The sequence below is a fragment of the Mytilus californianus genome, unplaced genomic scaffold, assembly GCF_021869535.1.
Source record: "Mytilus californianus isolate M0D057914Y unplaced genomic scaffold, xbMytCali1.0.p SCAF_2, whole genome shotgun sequence".
NCBI classification, from domain to species: Eukaryota; Metazoa; Mollusca; class Bivalvia; order Mytilida; family Mytilidae; genus Mytilus; species Mytilus californianus.
This window is the reverse complement of record NW_026262668.1, coordinates 130,552,454-130,567,080: the sequence shown is the minus strand read 5'-3', so window position 1 is coordinate 130,567,080 and position 14,627 is coordinate 130,552,454.

Here is a 14,627-nt window from a genome sequence, read left to right as displayed (position 1 = left end):
AGTGTTTTTACAGATTATGTATCGTGCTGAACCGTCAATCTTGACCAATACTCGGCGCTTATCTTTAGTGGGCGCAAGAAATAGGGCAATTTTATAAAATAAAACCATAATATGTAGAGCAAGAATATCATGTATATAGTAATAGAACAAAAAATATAACAATATAGTATTATATTACAATAAGAAATAGAGGATGGATGAACATTGAAGGGAGTGATATATGTTTATAAAAAAAGGTTGGAATTTTGGTTAAAGCTTGGATTGACCGGACAAAAAAAAAATAAATAAAATATTATTTTCTATCAAATGTAATGAGGAAGACGAAAACAATATATTTTTGCTTGATATTACCCCCCCTCCTCCCTTGTTATATGTATAACACACTTGGCATCTCCCTTTAACGTACTAGTATATTTTCTGGTTTTATTATATACCTAAGAAGGGGACATAAACCTTATACAATTGCAACTTAACTAAAATTGAGAATGGAAATGGGGAATATGTCAAAGAGACAACAATCCGACCAAAGAGTAGACAACAGCCGAAGGTCACCAATGGGTCTTCAATGCAGCGAGAAAATCCCGCACCCGGAGGTGGTCCTCAGCAGGTCCCTAAATAAAATTGTGTGCTAGTTCAGTGAAAATGGACGTCACACTAAACTCCAAAACATATAAATGAACTAAAATTAAAAAAAACATACTAGACTAACAAAGGCCAAAGGCTCCTGACTTGGGACAGGCGCAAAAATGCGGCGGGTTAAACATGTTTTGTGAGATCTCAACCATCTCCCTATACCTCTAGCCAATGTAGAATAAAGAAACACATAGCAATACGCACAGTAAAACTCAGTTTAAAAGAAGTCCGAGTCCGATGTCAGAATAGGTAACAAAAGAAATTAGCAAAATGACAATGATACATAAATGAACAAAGGACTACTAGCAGTTACTGACATGCCAGCTCCAGACCTCAATTAAACTTGATTGAAAGATTATGTCTTCATCATATGAAAATCAAGTACAATCCCTCCCGTTAGGGGTTTTCTATCATACCATCATAAAATATATGAGAAGAACATAACCCGTATCATGCCAACAACTGGTTTTTGAATAAATGTGTTTATTTCCGATGCAAAGACCCTATGAGTGAATCAATACATGTATTAATACCAAAATATGCAATCCTTAATTACTTGACAACAGTATCGTAACTATATCCTTTCAGAATAAATCTGTTTGAAGGTTTGGTTAGCTTTTGAGGTGAATGCCGACATTTTTGTGCTTTGTAAAGAATATTACCATAAAATATTGGATGTGAAATACCTGAACATATAAGATGTCTGCATGTTGATTTATATTTACGAATGATGTCCTTGTACGGATGATAAAATTTAGTAAATGTTTTGACTAGTTTGGAATATCGAAAACCCTGGCGTGACTAGAATGTAACTAGAATGTTCTTTTGATGTGTGTATATTCGAGTATACCTTTGTTATATACACGATATATGTCGAGGTTTAGCATTGCATTATGGCTTAATGAATACAGACTTTTAATAATTGTCAAGTTTGTAAAATTGCTTTATGAAATTCAGTTCTTTTTTCTTTTAGTTTGATTATGGCTGGTGTATTGAAGCTAAGGCATTTCCTGATAGGGAAACTGCTAATCCCGGTTATTCTGAAGGTGAGGTCTCAGGATGAGTCAATTTTAGATGGGCTAGCAAAGCTGAAAAGGGACCATGTTTTGACAGACTACTCTTTAGAAGAACTAAGTTTGGAGTTCGAGGGTCTGACAGGGGAAACAGTTAATGATGTGATGGTGCTCACAGGGAAAGAGATTAATTTGGAAAATGTCGGAATGTTATTGCATTTTTCAATACTGCAGGCCAATCTAGTTGGTGCCCCTAGAGGGAAGGCTTTACGTGAATCGTCTAACGCACAACCAGGATCTTCAGGTAGTGGTGGGACTGAGGGAGCTCCTTTCTTGCCAACAACTTTACATACAAGTACAAGTACTAGAGAAGGAGGTGTATTGATAACTAGCACAGGGTTGGCTAATACTGGTGTTTCATTAACAAGTGCGGTGTCATGCAGTAGACCATTAACAGACACAAGCAATGTTTCTGGTATGTTTGATAATTAGGGTTTTGGTCAGGATCTTTTAGATGGCTTGAGGGTTTATTTTAATATTTTGTTATTTTAAATTTGGGCCGGTGAATTAAACCTTTTCAAACTTAGCAGTTGGACAGGAACAATAGATTTTATTTATTTTTAAATAAAACAGTTAAATAGGTGGAAAAGGGTGCATGTCTCTAGCCTGGTAGTACTTATAATGGCTGGTTTGGTATTATAAAGTAATAAGGTATAATATTAACAAATATATCTAGTAACATTTTCACCTATTGCTGCTCTGGCTTAAAAAATCAAAGTACTGAAGTACTGAACATCGGATGACCGCAAGTTCTTGTGGATGGTCCGACAAGCACTTGTCTCAGAAATAAAAATCACATCTGTATACCTGAAAGTGCGGTTAATGTACAGATATAACTTTTTCTGGGACAAGTTCGTGCGTGGATGATAAATTAATGACAGGGAATTCATCCTCACCGTAATGACAATTATATTATAGTGATACAAATCAGTATACTCTAGTTTATTGTTATATATTATTTTAATACTTGTATATTACAGTTACATGTATATATAATTTTCATGCATTTGTATATCATTTTATTCTACTATATTAAAAATAGTGCAGCGCACGTGCATGGTGAATACGTCACTCTTCTGTAATAATTCGATTTTTCTAATAGAATGGATTTGAGTAGGCATCCGTATTTTCCCGCAAAAAATGTTTATTCATCCATGCAGAGTTATCGTTCCTTGAGATTGAAAGCGTTCTTGAGATATTCTTCCGCATGCGTGTGCATAGATATTAATGATTTTTTACTTATATGTTTATACATATAACAAAACATTTTAATATTATTAATGCATCTTCTTTAAAAAGTATTTGCTGAGTATACATTGAAGAAATGAATTTATAACAAGCGATAAGGAATGTTAGTTTGCACTTGATGATGTCTACGTATTCATCATGTTTATAGATCGGTGGTTATAAATCCAAAACGAATATTACGTAATGGAAATCTAGGCGATAGCAATACACTGGAATGCCCTCACGGTCATCCGCTGTAAAAAAGGATGTATAGCATATACATGTACATTGTATATATGGTTAATATTTGATATTATTGTAAATGATTCAAGAATGGAGACATTTGTGTGAATGAATAATTAAACATTATCATTGATAATTGTTTATTATTCCTAGAGTAGTTGTGTAGGATGTGTTAAAAAATAGGGTTTGAGTTTTATAAGTTATTTAACTGAATTTCAGGCTCTCATTTGACATTGGAGGCTAGACTGAAGCAAATGGAGGATCATGTAAAAACTATTTCTGGTCAATCTGCAGAATGACAAGTGGAAGAATGTTTGAAACATGTAAGAATCTTAGCATCTAGGCCCAATTTAACTCAATCTCAAGTCTTATTGGCAGATGTAGAAACACTTGTAGGGGTAGCGGTGAAAGTGAATTATAAAGAATCAGAGTATTTAATCAAAGCTTTTACACACTGTAAAAAGTTTGAAGACTCGAAAGATTATGTAATTTGACCATGAAATTGTTCGGTTTGGCAGAGGATAAGAGAATTGCTAACGTTGTGGCTGATTGGATGAAAGGCAAAAAATACGAGTCGTCAACCTAAAAAACGCCAGTCAAAAGAAAATGTTTCATATGAAGCAGATGTTAAACCTAATGATTGGAATTTTTCTGGAATTTTGGGTACAAGTAACAAACCATCACAATTTACATATCCCCAACCATATGGTTCCAATGGTGTGTTTCCACCGGGTTCTGGAAATTTTCTTAGTGGCCCATTTTAGAGTTGACCATTTCAGGGTACAAGTCCTCGCCCCTTTGGTAGAGGTGGCAGGCCTAGTTATGCAAGGAGAGGAAGGTGTCACTTTTGTAAGGGAGAGGGCCATTATATAGCAGAGTGCCCTAAGATTAAGAAGGAATAATGTAAACTGTAATGTAATGTTTGTGTAACATTTGAATATAAAGGCCATTTATTTTATATAGCAGAGTGTCTAAAGATAATAGAGAAATAATGTAAAGTCAGTTTTGTCATATTTGTGTTAATTTTTCAGGGTAATTATATTAAGGATAATATCAATAATTCATTTTTTGGATATACAACCTTTGACTCAAGCAACTCTGAAGCCCTAGTGATTTTATTGTCACGCGGATTGAGGGTTGAGTATCTACCTCTGTAATTTTCCTGTTAGATAGAAAAAAATTAAACAAAGAAATACAAAAAACAAAAACTAATTGTTTTTTTTTTGAGGATTTGATTTTTTAAGAAATTGGATTAGAGGATGGGAAGCGAAAGTTATCTACATTAATTCCTGAATGGGAATTTTCTTCAGGTTTTCATCCCGAGTTATTAGAAAAGCGAACACAAGTAAGCTGGGTTAATTACAGAGATGAAAAGACTCAACCCTTGCCCAACGTTTTGGTGAAATCAGTGGGCCATACTCATTCAGATGATAGTGTCAACCTGGGTGACTTGCTGTTTAGAGACCCTAATAATTTTATAGCTGGGAATATCCATATAAATGTAAATGAATGGGAACATTTAGGCGCACCTGAAAATGTTTTGAACTGGATTAAAAATGGTGTTAATATTTTCAAACATTTTAAGGGATATTTTAGAGGGGAGTCGTTCAATTCAAACACTCCTCCTAAAAGACATTATCCTAATGGTAAGATATGTGAGGAGCATAAGGAATTTATAGTGAATACTCTTTCAGAAAGAATATGTAATTGGTCTTTGACATTACTTGGAAAGGTTGGTGAATGTGAACCTCCACATTTAATTTTACCATTAACAGATGAACCAACAAAACCCAGACTTTGCCATGATGAAAGGTTTCTAAATTTATGGATAAAAGATTCCACATTTAACCTTGATACGCTAAGGGACGTACCCCGGTTGTTGGAAAGGGATGACTTGATGACGTCAATCGATGATAAATCTGGGTACGACCATATTTTTCTATGTGAAAAATCTAGACAATATTTTGGGGTGCAGTTTGGTGGATATTTCATGATATTTAATACAATTCCTTTCGGATTCAAGGCTAGTGCTTTTGTCTACCAAACTACAGGCATGGTAGTAACGAGCTTCTGTAGGTCTTTAGGCGTACCTTGTTGACAGTACATTGATGATAGGTGGATAGGTAGCGGCTTTAAGAATAAGGAGTTATATATTGTATGTGAAGTGTTGTGCAGATTAGGGTATTTTGTAAATTTACAAAAGTCGGTATTTATTCCAACAACATTGTTGAAGTTTTTGGGTATGCTAATTGATTCTAATCGGTTGGCATTTGTCATTCTAGAAATGAAGTTAGAAAGATTTGCTGTGCTCCGCAAAAAAATTTGTCGTGTAAGGTTGTAGATCTTAATACATTGCAAAAGTTTGCAGGGAAGTGTATTTCTTTTTTACTAGCTATTCCTAGTGCAAAATTGTTTACAAAGGAGGTGAATAGGGCTATTAGTCTAGCTTATAAGAATAGTGGTTTTGTGAATATTTCTACGGATTTAAGACAGGAAATCGAGCATTGGTCGTTTTTGGATGGTTGGAAACAATGTTTTTCTTAGAGAAGTGAAAAGCACCTACAAATTTCATTGGCAACGGATGCATCATCCTTTAAATGGGGTGCTTTGATTTTTTCTGATACAAGTGAGATGAAAGTTTCTGATTTTTGGCCCCAAAATGATGATAGGGCTATTCATTTGAAGGAAGCCCATGCTTTGCTTAATACGCTAAGGTCTGTGCCAGATAGAGTAAGGAATCATAGGGTAGATGCATATGTTGACAACCTTGCTTTTGTATTTGCTTGGGAAAACCAGAAAGGAAAAGATCCCCAATTGAATAAACTAATGAAAGAGTTGTATAACTTCACAGTCAATTTCAATTTTGATCTTAAGTTGATTTATATTCCTTCAAAAAGTAATCCTGCTGATAGTGTTTCAAGAAATATTTCAACTCAAGATTGTATGTTGTCTAGGAAAAAATTTTGTTTGTTGGATAGCACTTTTGGTCACTTTTGTGCGTCGATCAATTCGGCTAACATACAATGCGTTGTTCGGCTTTACTGTTTTTTATGTGCTGATCTAGGTTGTTTTACGTATTCGTTTTTATTAAGTTAGTCACCACTTCGGTGTTAACATGTATATCTATTATATGGTCATTTTTATAAATTTACTGTTTGCAAAAATATGAATTATTTCAATAGTAAGGATTTTCTTATCCCAGGTAGATAACCTTAGCCATATTTTGCACAACTTTTTGGATTTTTGGGTCATCAATGCTCTTCATCTTTGTTTGGCTTTCTTTGCTATTTTGACCTGAGCGTCTCTGGTGAGTCTTGTGTAGACGAAACACGCGTCTGGCGTATTAAATTATAAGCCTGGTACCTAAAATAACTATTTGCTTGTCGTAATGTTCTATCGTATTGTTTATTTGTGTGTTTCTCTGTCCTGTATGTTCTTTCATTTATTTGTATTGTAGTCCTGTCATGTAATGTTGCCATTTTAGTGTTATATTTAACATTGCCATTAAAGCGGGAGGTTTGGCTAGCCACAAAACCAGGTTCAACCCACCATTTTTTCTTAAAATGTCCTGTACCAAGTCAGGAAAATGGCTATTGTTAACTAATAGTTCGTTTCTGTGTGTGTTGCATTTTAGTGTTTCTGTTGTGTCGTTGTTCACCTCTTATAGTTGATGTGTTTCCCTCAGTTTTAGTTTGTAAACCGGATTTGTTGCTTTCTCAATCGATTTATGAATTTCGATCAGCGGTTTACTACTGTTGCCTTTATTGGGCCACACACAGTAGACGTGATATCACTGGACTACAATGTAATACAGGACAGTAAAGGGAATCCTTTGAAACATTTTACACCATTTCCATCGCCCAACTCGTCAGGAGTAAACGTTTTTTCACAGAATTTGAGTAACGAGAGCAGGTTATATGTGTACCCCCCTTTTAACCTTATTTTGCCTTTGTTGGCATATCTTAAAGAACAAAATGTTAAACAATGCACAATGATAGTTTCTTGCATGGTTAATATACCAGTATGGTGGCCAGTGTTTTATCGTTTCCTAGTGGACTATATTGTCCTTGCTAAAAAGGGGGAAAAGGGTGTTGTAATGTTCCCCTCCAAAAAAGGATATGTAACGATTAAGTTCGGGTTAGCATTTGAACTTTGGGCTGCTAAATTGACATTTTGAGATTTTCATTGTAGAGCATGGGGAGCTATTTGGCCATACCCAGAGTTAATGGGACCTGTTCAAGTTGTGGTGGTTATAATTACCAAAATTATCGATTCTGTCAAGTCTGTGGAGAAAAAAGATGACTACCAAATGAGGAAACTGTTGATCATTTTTCTTTAGATGAGTGTAATGACCAGAAAAGGATTCTCCGTTTAGAAAGTATGATAAGTTCTACAGCCTATAACAAGAAAAAGGTTAGCTTAAAGAAAGAGCTTGACACATTTCTTGAAAGTCGATCAAAGACGTTGATTTCGGCTACTCCTGAAGATGTGCGTTTATTTTTAATGTTTAAGGACAAAAAAGGGAAAACTCAAGTTCATGAGCTAAATTGTCCTTTTTTAGGCAAAAGTAAAAAAACAAAATTGTTTTTGTCCAACAAGACTGGCTTCAGGTACTGTTTCTTCTTTGATGGGACAATCAAAGTCGTTATTTGACGATTGTGGACAAGGGGAATGGACAGAATTTAGCCTGTTAAAACAAGGCAATCCTGTTTCTAGTACAGTTATTAGTAGATATTTGCGGGCTATTCAAATGGATCAAGATTTTGCACATGTACCTATCAAGCAAGCAAAACCAGTATTTTTGGACAAATTAAGGAAAATTTATGATCATATCAATAAAGAATTATATACTCCAAATTTAAAACTTTCCAAACGATTTGTATGTTTAAAAAGATCAGGCTTTCTTTAAACTACAATTTTTTGCCGGCGATCGGGCACATGACTTGAGTTTGTGTATAGCACAAGAAGTGATAAACCTTCCTGATGGAAAGGGGTTATTATTTTGCCACACTGTTTGAACAACTTTGAAAAATGGTAAAGTGAATGAATTTGTTGTCCAAAAATTAAATGATGAGGTCCTTTGTCCAGTTGATGGTTTATATAGATATGTTAACAATGTTGGGGTTATGGATATAGATGTCACAACAGGTTGTTTGTTTAGAGCACTAGATGCTTCTCGCACGAAAGTGTTAGAATCGCCAGTTTCATTATCTGGTATGAGCGCACGCCTTCAAAATTATTTAAAAGAGTTGAACATTTTTGAGGGTGATACACCACATGGAATTCGTTGGGGATGCACCATAACTTTAATGTCAACAGGGGCGGCTTCTTGTCAAGGTATAATGGATCATGTCGGGCGGTTTCAAAAAGATACTTGTAATAGATATTCAAGAGTTAATCAGTTAGTTGATTCTACATCTGTAAGCTCTCTGTTTGCCAAAGTGGCCGATGCAGATTTCATAAAAACTAATGAAATTTTTGATACATTTGGTAAGGTGACATCTTTGGATCAAGCTTTTTAATGAAAGTAGTGTAGAAAAAAAATTTAATAATGCCTAAGTATAAGTGAAATTACAGGGATTTCAGTTGTTTTCACTTGGCATATTACAGTAAGTCTGTAATTTATTGTAGACTTGCTTTAATGTATATATATTGGTAAATATTTGTAGTTGAATAACATGTATTTCAATTGGTTTCATTTGGCATATTATGTCTATATAGTAAATGTATTATTCAAACTTTTCAGAGATACATGTCATATTTTTTCATTTGTAAAATTGCGATAATGTATATTTGGTATTGTATTATGAGGGGTTTATTTTTGTTGTTTTTGAGATATATATATAATAAAATGTTGAAAAAAGGTTTCTTTTCAATGACTGATATCCTGACATTATTCTGTATATGATGAAGGTGACCAGTAGCATGTCATTAATATATGAGACTTTAGTATTGCTTCATGTCATGGTACTCAACGTTCAGAAGACAGACACGGTTACTGTTTTATTCTTCTGTAAGAACATGTAGTTAAGTGATTCAGAACTAACATTTTAAGTTACCCGTATACATCGGTCTTATTCTTGTACTGATAATGTCTAATGCTTTTGTAGATAGAGATTTACTAGATTGTCATACAGAATAAAATAGAGGCATACATATTACTTGATATAAGAATATGCGGTATGAGTGCAAATGAGACAACTCTCCATTCAAGTACACTAGTATATAATAAAATATTGGCTACATATACATTTAGTCTTTATAGCAGATTGGTTTAGTGCCTTATAGTCTGATCAAGGACTGAAGCAAAAAACAAAAAAAGAAAACAAATGCAGATAAAAATGATTTTTTAGTATATAATATAAGTAACTGTTGCAAACCGTTTTCGGGGAATACAATGTGATTATCTCTTGTCTAATGTTTGTACAAGGTAACCCTTGGCTTAGTTTTTGACATTGCATTTTATTGCTGTCCTTCTTCATAAGGTTCTTGTGTTGAGATTACTGATAGCGTTTGGCATAAAGTGCACTAGCATCTTTATTGTATTGTTAGAAGTTTGATAGTTCTCTTTAATGGTAACATTAATGTGTATATAACGGGAGTTTAGGGATATATGGTTGAAATTGTTTGAGGCAAAAGTCATTTCAAATAACAGATTTAAAAGAGATTAACATGCGATAATGTTATGATCGTCATTTCGTCATCTCAAAGTCACTGAGACTTTACGACAGGAAAATTGAATACTTGCACTTTGCTGCAAGTTTCGGACGTCCCCCGGAACCAGTTTATTTATGTACTTTCTGTTTTCAAAAGTCTGATGGCATTGGTTAATTTTAAGGTTTGAGTTTTGGGGTAAGTTTTGGGAAGTCTTAAGGTTTGCTTTGTCAATGTATGATAAATTCCATTGTTCATGTGAAGTATGACTTTGTTTTTTATCTACTTCACCCCAATACTGAACAGAGCCCTAGTCTATTTGAGCACATCTAAATTGCGATAATATCATATCTTAAATGAGATCTCACGGGAATAGACAAGGTGCGTTATCCTGTCATTATTTGCTGAACTGTAGTTCTGTTAGTAAGGCATTGTCATATTGTGTCTAATTGGACGAATTATTAACTTGATACGGGGAGAACGAAAAAGAAAAAAAAAACCTTGACAAAAACTTTTAAACATGGCAAGATAATGAATTTTATCAGGTAAAATTTGCTTAAATGACTTCGGGTTTTATATCTATTTCACCCCAATACTTAACAGAACCCTAGTCTATTTGAGCACATCTCAAACACAATAGTATCATATTGACATTAAAATGCTTCCTACGAAACTCAGCAAAGTCAATACATTCAATTAAAACATGTTTTATTTTATACTTGCAATCGCAAGGTATACACTGTAGTTGAACTTCTATTTTAGAAGAAAGTGATAATGCAAGGAACACACCATAAGATCAGCAGAAATTTAAATTCGATTTTATATTTTAGAAGTAAGTGATTTTCAAAGAATACACCACAAACTAACAAAAATTCCACTCGGTTACGTATCATAGATATAAGTGATATTGCAAAGAATATTCCAGAAACTAGCAAAAACTGGAACTTCTTCTAGTATTCTAGGAGTCAGTGCTGATGCAAATAATTCACAACAAGGCTAGAAGAAAAAAGTGAAATTCGTTTTTGTATTCTACATATTAGTAAAAATGGAATGAATACATTACACGGGAAACAGGATCCGAAACTAATTCTAGTCTTCTACGAGTAAGTGCTAATACAACAATACACAACAAGACTAGCAGAGACTGGATTTTATTCTTGTATTTTTAGATAAAGTTATTATAGGAAGAATATGCAAGAACACCAACAGAAACTAAAACGCGTTCTAGTAATTAGGGAATACGCCAAAAGTCTAGAAGAAATTCAAACTCGTTTTCGTTTTCTAGAAGTTATTGATAATGCAAATGACAACACAACACGACCAGCAGTAACTAAAACTCATTCTTGTTTTCTAGAAGTAAGTGATAATGCAAAGAATAAGCCACAAGACTAGCTCAAACTGAAACTCTTTTTTTATTTTAGAAGTAAGTAATAATGCAAAGGAATATACAATGAAGACTGGTGTCAACTGAAACTCTTTTTTGTATTCTAGAATTAAGTGAAATTTGAAAAAATACACTACACGAAGCTAAAACTCGTTCTTGGATTCAAGGAGTAAGTGATTATGCAAAAAAAAAACCAGAAGATTTGAAGCAAGTAAAACTCGTTCCAATATGCAAGGAGTAAATTGATACCGCAAACAATATGCCAGAAGACTAGAATAACCAGAAACACATTCAAGTTTTCTGGAAGTAAGTGATAATGCAATCAGTACACAATTAGACAAGCAGAAATTGAAATTGAAATTAGTATTCTAGAAGAAAGTGATAATGCAATCAGTACACAATTAGACTAGCAGAAATTGAAATTGAAATTAGTATTCTAGAAAAAAAAAGATAATGCAAGGAACACACCATAAAATCAGCAGAAACTTAAATTCGATTTTATATTTAAGAAGTAAGTGACTTTCAAAGAATGCACCACAAACTAACGAAAACTGCCACTCGGTCACTTATTTCAGGTGTAAGTGATATTGTAAAGAATATTCCAGAAACTAGTAAAACTGGAACTTCTTCTAGTATTCTAAGAGTCGGTGATAATGCAAATGATTCACAACAGGGCTAGAAAAAAAAGTGAAATTCGTTTTTGTATTCTACATGTTAGTAAAAATGCAAAGATACACTACACGGGAAACAGGATCCGAAATTCATTCTAGTCTTCTACGAGTAAGTGCTAATAAAAAAATACGCAACAAGACTAGCAGAGACTGAATTTCATTCTTGTATTTTTAGATAAAGTAATAATGGAAAGAATATGCAAGAACACTAGCAGAAACTGAAACGCGTTCTAGTTTTTCGAGAATACGCCACAAGTCTAGAAGAAATTCAAACTCGTTTTTGTTTTCTAGAAGTTAGTGATAATGCAAATTATACACAACACGACCAGCAGAAACTGAAACTCATTTTTGTGTCCTAGAAGTACGTGATAATGCAAAGAATACGCAACAAGACTAGTTCAAACTCGTTCTAGTATTCTAGGAGTAAGTTATTCTCCACAAAGAACACGCCACAAAACTAACAAAAACTGCAACTCTGTCACGTATTTTAGGTGTAAGTGATATTGCAAAGAATATACCAGAAACTAGCAAAAACTGGAACTTGTAGAATTCTAGGAGTACGTGATAATGCAAAAAATATGTACCAAAGATAACTGAAACTGAAACTAGTTCTTGTGTTCTAAAAGTAAGTGATAATGCAAAGAATACGCCAGAAGACTAGCTCAAACTGAAACCCTTTTTTATTCTAGAAATAAGTAATAATGCAAAAAATGTACAAGGAAGACTGGCGTAATCTGAAACACGTTTTTGTATATTAAAAGTATGTGAAATTTGAACAAATACACTACACGACCAGCAGAAGCTAAAACTCGTTCTTGAATTCCAGGAGTAAGTGATAATGCAAAGAATATACAATGAAGACTGGCGTAAACTGAAACTCGTTTTTGTATTCTAGAAGTATTTGAAATTTGAACAAATACACAACACGACCAGTAGAAGCTAAAACTCGTTCTTGGTTTCCATGAGTAAGAAATAATACAAAGAATACACCAGAAGATTTGAAGCAATTAAAACTCGTTCAAATATGCAATAAGTAAAATGAAACCGCAACAATATGCCAGAAGACTAGAATAACCAGAAACACATTCAAGTTTTCTGGAAGTAAGTGATATTGCAATCAGTACACAATTAGACTAGCAGAAATTGAAATTGGAATTAATATTCTAGAAGAAAGTGATAATGCAAGGAAAACACTATCAGATCAGCAGAAACTTAAATTCGATTTTGTATTTTAGAAGTAAGTGATATTGCAAATAAGACACCACAAAACAAACAAACACTGCCACTCGGTCACGTATTATAGGTGTAAGTGATTTAGCAAAGAATATTCCAGAAACTAGCAAAAATTGGAACTCCTTCTAGTATTCTAGAAGTCGGTGATAATGCAAATGATTCACAACAGGGCTAGAAGAAAAAAGTGAAATTCGTTTTTGTATTCTAGATAAAGTAATAATGGAAAGAACACTAGCAGAAACTGAAACACATTCTAGTATTTCGAGAAAACGTTACAGGTCTAGAAGAAATTCAAACTCGTTTTAGTTTTCTAGAAGTTAGTGATAACGCAAATTATTCACAACACCACCAGCAGAAACTGAAACTCATTTTTGTTTTCTAGAAGTAAGTGATAATGCAAAGAATACGCCACAAGACAAGCGCAAACTGAAACTCTTTTTTATTATTCTAGAAGTAAGTGAAATTTGAACAAATACACTACACGAAGCTAAAACTCGTTCTTGGATTCAAGGAGTAAGTGATAATGCAAAAAATACACCAGAAGATTTGAAGCAATTAAAACTCGTTCCAATATGCAAGGAGTAAATTGATACCGCAAACAATATGCCAGAAGACTAGAATAACCAGAAACACATTCAAGTTTTCTAGAAGTAAGTGATAATGCAATCAGTACACAATTAGACTAGCAGAAATTGAAATTGGAATTAATATTCTAGAAGAAAGTGATAATGCAAGGAAAACACTATTAGATCAGCAGAAACTTAAATTCGATTTTATATTTTAGAAGTAAGTGATTTTCAAGGAATGCACGATAAACTAACAAAAACTGCCACTCGGTCAATTATTTTAGTTGTAAGTGATATTGCAAAGAATATTCCAGAAACTAGCAAAAACTGGAACTTCTTCTAGTATTCTAGGAGTCGGTGATAATGCAAATGATTCACAATAGGGCTAGAAGAAAAAAGTGAAATTCGTTTTTGTATTCTACATGTTAGTAAAAATGCAAAGATACACTACACAGGAAACAGGATCCGAAACTCATTCTAGTCTTCTACGAGTAAGTGCTAATAAAAAAATACGAAACAAGACTAGCAGAGACTGAATTTAATTCTTGTAATTTTAGATGAAGTAATAATGGAAAGAATATGCAAGAACACTAGCAGAAACTGAAACGCGTTCTAGTATTTCGAGAATACGCCACAAGTCGAGAAGAAATTCAAACTCGTTTTCGTTTTCTAGAAGTTAGTGATAATGCAAATTATACACAACACGACCAGCAGAAACTGAAACTCATTTTTGTTTTCTAGAAGTTAGTGATAATACAAATGACAACACAACATGACCAGCAGAAACTTAAACTCATTCTTGTGTTCTAGAAGTAAGTGATATTGCAAAGAATACGCCACAAGACTAGCTCGAACTCGTTCTAATATTCTAGGAGTAATTCATTCTCCACAAAGAACACGCCACAAAACTAACAAAAAAACTGCAACTCTGTCACGTATTTTA